Raw genomic sequence first — 7392 nt, forward strand, 5'->3', positions numbered from 1 at the left:
GTTTTCCATCGCAAATTTACTAGGCGCGTGTAAAGCTATCTGACATGATTATGGTCTGGTCTAGCGACTGTGGATATTGGGAATATACGATTGTGGTTTAAAGCGAACCAGCTTTATCGAACGAAGTATGCAGGGTCCTTTCATAGTTTGGGATCATCCATGGTGACTAGACAGACATGGCCATTCCACCACATGGGCGGATACACTTCATTTTTGGTTCTTAGATTCTATAGTATATCTTCTTACTGGGAATAGATGCACAGATTTTGGTTATGATTGTTCTGTTAGATATTCATGTTCACAAGTCAATGCTATTTGTGAATTCCTTTCCTTTGTAGTTATTACTGTTAATTTGAGAAGTTTATGCAAGCCTTTTGTACACTTGCCCAAAATGTTCAGTTGTGTGCTACTGTTTTCAAAGTACAAATCATTGTATGTTTAATTATATGCTTAGTTTGTCAATGCATAAGAAACCAATGTTGCGCGGTCTGTATATTTGCAGGAACATTATTTATGGAGTTTTGGATCAGATGCGGGGATTTCTCCTGAACTCCACCGCCTCAAGCTGTCGTAGTTGGTGTCGTCCGTGCTGGATTCGACTGACCTACCATTGTCTGCTACCGTGAGAGGTTACAAGGTTTCCCGATCGTCCTAGTTGTGGTGGCCTGGAGCTCATCCTTGATCTGCTCTTTTTCCCTTGCAGGTTGGTCCGCTGCGGGTGCTCGTGCTTCTGGTCGATTCGTCCTGCTGCGTCGGTCTTTGTTCTGTAGGTCGATCCCTTTTCTTCTTCTCTTCTCATTTCTCCAGCCATTTGCATAAATGTTGGTCCGTTTTTTGCTAATAATAGGGACTCACTAATTACTAGCAAAAATCAGGATCAAGTGCAGGCTTAATTTTCTGTTACAAGTTAAGGATGAGGCCTCAATTATTATTCTTGTATTACAATTATTGTGTATAGCATGTTCGTTATTCTCATCCTATCTGATTGTTGAACTGCACTTGATCATGTTTGTTCATATTCTTAATTATAATAATTGTTGATCTGTAGGGCCATGTCTGTTGGTGCCACGAAACGGCCATGGCACCGCTTGTGTGAGCCACGACGGCGCTACCCGCGCGCCTGCCCAAAAATGTTGCCGCGAGCCGAGCCGCCGGCATTCATCTGGAGAAGCGCGGGAAGAAGAAGATAGGTAAGCTCCTCTTGCTCTTGTATTGCCTAGCTTGATTTAGTTCATCTCTTTTTCAAGTTAATACACTGCACTGGAGATTACTGTAAGACGAAAGCACGAATGATGATATTTTTAAACATTTTGAAAGAAGGGCATGTTGGTTTAAGAGAAAATTAGCGGTGTTGGTTGCTGGTATTTGAACCCCTGGTTCTATCCAATATCAATGACAAATGAGCCTTCCAACATATTTCTGCATTCACATTCGTTAACATATTTCTTTATCTCCTTGGCATGATGTGCATTAGCTTCATCAATTACAATGCCTTGCTAGAGCTTCTGCCCATGTGTTTATTTCATACCGCATTCTGAAGTTAATCTCGTGGTGAGCTCCACCCCCTCTTCCTACCCCCTGCACATCTACCTTAGGAGGTTCTGAGTGCTGTGAAGGTTAGTGTGAAGTGCTGTGCAGGTTAGTGTTTGTCAGGCATGCATAGCTTAGGTTGATAGGACTGATTACTAAATTAACTGGTGGTGGTTCAATTGTATTTGTATCACCTTGATGTAGTTGTCTAATTTAGGAAAGGAATCTAATTCAGTCCTTTTTGAGATATAAAGGAAGCTAATTCAGTCTTTTTTCAGATAAGGAATGCTAATTCAATCCATTCCTGAATTCATTATCTTTGCATTGGCACTCAGATCGACATCATACATGATATAGGAGTTGTTGCAGCCTGCAGTAGTATATGCTTTTGAAAGAAAAATGCCTCTTTTTTGGACTGGAGATATGTTATCAATATTTCAAGCAAGTGTGCAGCACCACTCATGTTTGGACTGGCACCCTCGCGCCAAGGCGCAGTTCCGATCTAGTATATATATATATGGAAGTGTAGAGCGCACAACTAGCATCATTTACAAATATCAATACCCACAGCCATGGTTGCAATGCTAGTTCCTCCCGGTGGTGTTAGGTGGTGCACCCGGCGGCTCCGCGATGGCAACATAGCCATGGTTGCTCGAGGCCTTGGAGTAGATACCTCAAAAGTCGACGGTGGATTGCCAGATGATGCCGCCCACGTCATCTCCTGGCGCGATAAGCCGATAACCCAGGGCAGGAACACGGGGCGAGTCGCCCCCGCTGTGTCGTCACGCCGTGACTTGCAGACAGCATGGAAGGCGGATGAAGTCACTGACATCGTGCAAGCATCCGGAGATGTCGAGGAGCAGATCCGATGGGAGGAAGGCCCACGGGCTGGCGGCTGCGCGTGCCTGGCCATGGCCAAAGTTCCCGGAGCCCTAGTGCAACTCCCGTGGTTCTATGCAACTGGCGTGTCCGCGTGGCCACGCATGTACGTACAACCCATGTACGTCACGACTAGTTGATATGAACCAAGCAAGACGCTTAAGATGATTATTAGATTCCATGAGTCCGAGCCGGAGACGCTCCGATCGTTCCACACATAAATCTTTATGGAAGCCATAAGTATCGTCTAATCGTCGGCCGGATACGACCACCAGCACACCGGAGCCCTAACGCGATATGGCGGTTTCGAGGCTCAGAGCGACGGCGGAGGCTGCGCCGGCGGCGGGGCTCCCATTGGTCAAGTTCACGGACGACGGCCAACGGCTGCATCTAGTGTCCCAGCGGTTCATCGACGACCTCGCCGTCCCCTCCATCGCCTGAGCAACGAGCGCCTCCTCCGTGTGGTGCACGGCGATGAGGCCAAGCTCGCGATCCTGCTCGATGGGTACGAGACCATCCAGAGGGTGCGGAACATGGAGGATGACATCCTCGACCAGTATCACGCCATGGGACACGCCTATTTCGTGATCCGTGCCAACGACGACTCGGAGGACTAGGTCTTGTGATGATTATCTGGATCGTACAGAATCCTAGTTCTTGTTGTTAGCTATATAGACATTGGCATCAAGATTTATTTAGGTTTTCTTTGGCTGATCGACCAAAACATGTGACTATTAATTTATTTTTTGGCTGTCAAACTATTAATTAAGGCTTTCTCCAATCTTCAAGAAAACGGTCTCAAAATCACGCTGGTTGAATATATAAATATGTGTCGTTCTCGAAACTTCTCGAAACGGGCTCTCGCCTGTCTTACGATACAGGATAGTGAGGGGGACCTCTTACACAGCAGATATCGGGATATCCAGACAACTCAAACGCACGTGACTACGTTGCCGAAAGATAACACAGTTAGGTCTGAATACAATGCCATGACATGCCTTAGGGCACCTAAGTTCCATGATTGCACCCTCACGAGGAAAAAGGGCACTACACTGTCGTATCTGAGACGGACAAAGGTCTTCACCCAGAACCCTGGCACAGCGCCAAGAACCACAATGACGTCCCCAATAGGAGCAGCACCCGTAGGCGTTGGAGCCACCCACGCCAAAGCGCGGATATTTCAATCGGCAGCTCATCTGTGCCAGCATGATGCACCCAAAACCGTTGGCACGAGCACAAGCCACTAGATCTAGATCTGGTCATCACCATTACCCACGATAGAGAACAAGCCCGAGCAACCCACCGCTGCACCCCTCGCCACCTTATACGACCAAAAGACATAGTCACCACCGCCTCCATGATGCATGCTGGAGAGCCAAACATGCGGACAACCATCCGAGCTGCAGCCCTGGCATCCATGCTCCTAGACGCCGCCAATCATCCACGTCATGGCCACCCAACCATGACAACCAGGGTAGGAGGAGTGAAAGGCAACTCCTTCAACTCCTAGACATGCATCAGCCATCGGGTCTGGGTCACAACTCCACGATAAGAAGCACCTGCATCACCAGCCTGTACCGATTGACCGGGGGATGGGGTGATACAACACAACGATTGTCGATTGCCGCTGCCGAGAAAGCTTGAATGCCGCCATGCACATGGCCATCGGCTCCGAGCCATTCAACGACACAACAGTGTCGGGAGAGCCCGCCTTGCACTGATTCCACCAACATGCAGCAGACAAGAGAGCACAACGCAAAGGCAACCAACACGGACCAAGTCAACCCCCACACATGTGCACCACCGGACGTCATCCACCACCACAAGCCAGATCCTTGTCATTGATATCGCTCGGGGCCTCTGAACATATGATCAGTAAACAAGATCTAGCAAATAACATAAAAGGAAGAGGGAAAGTAGAATACTATTTTTGTTTCAAATAATTTAGATATTAAAATAAATTATGAATTGTCATTTTGATGTGGATTCAGGCCAGCCGGACGCGGATGACTTGCAGATGGGGCGTGCTATACGAGCAGCCAAGCTTCGAGATATAGAAGCCACTTGCAAATGGGGCTCTCACGAAGAAGAGTAGGGCATGCCAGCTGATGGCGCCTGGTATCCCATGTTGGACAGTCCATGTACCATGTCCTACTCTATCTCGCCGGTGATAGGACCATCACTTCGCGGGTCTCACGGCCACCGGACATGGACACCGAAGAGAGCAACAAGGACCGGTGCCAGCGAAGATTAGACTAGGTTTTATGTTGCATGTAGTTGTATGGATTTGAGAATTTTCTAATGAGTTATCGGATCGTGGAAGAGGTCGACATTTCATAATTGGTCGGTCACTGTCAAAGCGGACGTTCAGGGGGGGCGGGTTTCTATGTATGGCTATATAGATGCTCTAAAGCTACCAATTTATAATGAATCTTGCTACTAGTTTGGAGGGTGCGATGCCATGTCTGGTTGGGTCTCCTTTGTGATCCTCTGTCTATATTGAGAATGATCCATAAAGCAGTTTCTTCTTTTTTTGAAAGGTTGATCAACAAAGTTTAGCGACGTTGTACAAAAAAAAGAAAAAACAGCCTAGGATTAATGGGGAAGCTATAAGTAAACCTGGACTCTCCTCCATCATCAAACCAATCTCGACCACGTCGCCTCCGTCCCGCCGCCGATCAACCGAACTGGAACGACGCAGCACGCCTCGCCTCGCCTCGTCGATGAAGACACCACCGGCCACCGCTTCGGCCAGATCGCTCCTCCCGAAGGTGGTGGTGACGGAGGACGGGAGGAAGATGGAGCTGGTGAGCGACAAGACCATCCGCATCTTCCAGTCGCGGCCGCCTCGTCCTTCCCATACGCACCTACAGCGCCGAGTTCCTGGGCGGGAAGGGGCTCGACGACGAGGGCGTCGCCGCCATGCTCCAGGCGTACCAGGCGGCGCAGGACGTCCGGGATATCCACAGGGACGTGCTCCAGCAGTACCACGCCAGGGGATACGCCTACATCGAGATCCCCAGGGACTACCCCGGCGCCGACGAGGAGCTCCGGGTCATGGCCGTAAAGCTCAACCAACCAACTAATTAATTAGCTCCATCACCTACGTAACGTACGTGTTAATGCATCGATGAAGAAACTATCTCAAGCTGCTGCTCTCGTGACTTTTAGATAGATGCTCTATGCTAGTAGGCATCGTAATAGTGTGATTTAGTTTTTTCATTAGCTCAACAAAGCATGCGTATTACTACCTTTTTTGGTTGTGAAATTGTGTATTAGTATGAGAGAAGGTGATATATATGCTTTGAAATAAGATACTCCCTCCTTCTCGAAATATAAGGCGCGGTTTGATTTTTCTGGTCTTCGTTGCACAACTTTGACTATAACTTTTATGTATTGTTTGTCTATAAAATTAGTATACATACATATGAAATAAAATTGCCTTGCAAGACAAAGTCGGCGATGTCATTTATACATGTTCAATCCATATACTTTGATATATATTAGTGGTCAAAGTTGTGCATCAAAGACCGTAAAATGTCAATCGCGCCTTATATTTTGGGAAGGAGGGAGTACTTACATTTCAATGAGTAGTAAAAAAGGTCCCTTCTTGAGAAATTACTCTGCTGATTGAATTATATTTTTTGAGGCATTCTCAAACCTTCGATACCGCGTCTCCATGTGTTCCATCTTGCACATGTTTTATGGGCTTTCATGAATGTTAATTCACTTCTCAATATATATGACTTGTTTTAGTGGATCGCTGGAATTTTAGGGATTTACCACCGGTTTTCAAACACCTCTAGAAAAATTGTTGGTTTTCTAAACTAGTATTTGAGGTAAGTAGTAGTGATGCATGCAGAGGAATCTAGATCCAGGCACCGACCATGGGAGGGAAGACCTCTCGTAGACATCATATTATTGTGATTTAGTTCTTTTTTCATTATAGCTCAACAAAACATGCATATTACTAGCTTTTTGGTTGTGACATTGTGTATTAGTATGAGCCAAGGAGCAATGCTTTGAAATATGATACTTAAATTTTGAGGAGTAAAAAAAGGACCCTTCTTGAGAAATTACTCTGCTGAGTGAATTATGTTTTTTTGGAATTCTCAAACCGTGTCTCCATGTGTTTCATCTTGCATATGTTTCATGGGCTTTCATGAATGTTACACTATAAATAAATAAGACATTTCTGTGATATTATGGTCCGAATGAAAAAAAATTATCATGGATGTGACACTTCCATGACGATAATTATTACAAAAACACGTACCATCATAGATGTGGAGCTCCACAGAGGTCATGGCCGTGGAGCTCAACGAACCAATTAATTTGCTACATCGCCTACGTACGTGTTAATGCATCGATTCAATCAAGGAATTAATTAAAGCTGCTGCTCTGGGTACTGTTATTAGATGCTCTCTATGCTAGTACACGGATCTCGTGGACATACTATTACTACCATTTAGTTATTTTTTCATTTCCTCAACAAAACATGCATATACTACATTTTTGGTTGTGAAATTGTGTATTATGAGCCAAGGTGCAATGCTTTGAAATAAGATGCTTAAATTTCAAGGAGTAAAAAAAGGACCCTTCTTGAGAAATTATTCTGATTCAATTATGTTTTTTTAGGCCTTCTCAAACCATTAGTACCACGTCTACATGTTATATTATAGTGTGACCGCCTTGTTTCATCTTGCACACATGTTAAGTCACTTCTCACTATATATGATTCGTTTAAGTGGATCGGTGGAATTTTGGGGATTTATGGTCGGTATTCTAACACCTCTAAAAAATTGGTTGGTTTTCAAAACTGTTTGAGGTATGCAGTAACGATGCTTGAAAGAAGAACCTTGATCCTGGCTCCGAGCACCGAAAGGGAAGCCCTCTTGTTCTTCATCCGTGCGCTCCTGTCCACGCGTGCATGATTATTGCACATTCTCTTATACTCCATCGGTTTCATAATTTAGCCCCCCC

Source organism: Triticum aestivum, chromosome 1B (assembly GCF_018294505.1).
Source record: "Triticum aestivum cultivar Chinese Spring chromosome 1B, IWGSC CS RefSeq v2.1, whole genome shotgun sequence".
In the NCBI taxonomy this organism is placed as follows: domain Eukaryota; kingdom Viridiplantae; phylum Streptophyta; class Magnoliopsida; order Poales; family Poaceae; genus Triticum; species Triticum aestivum.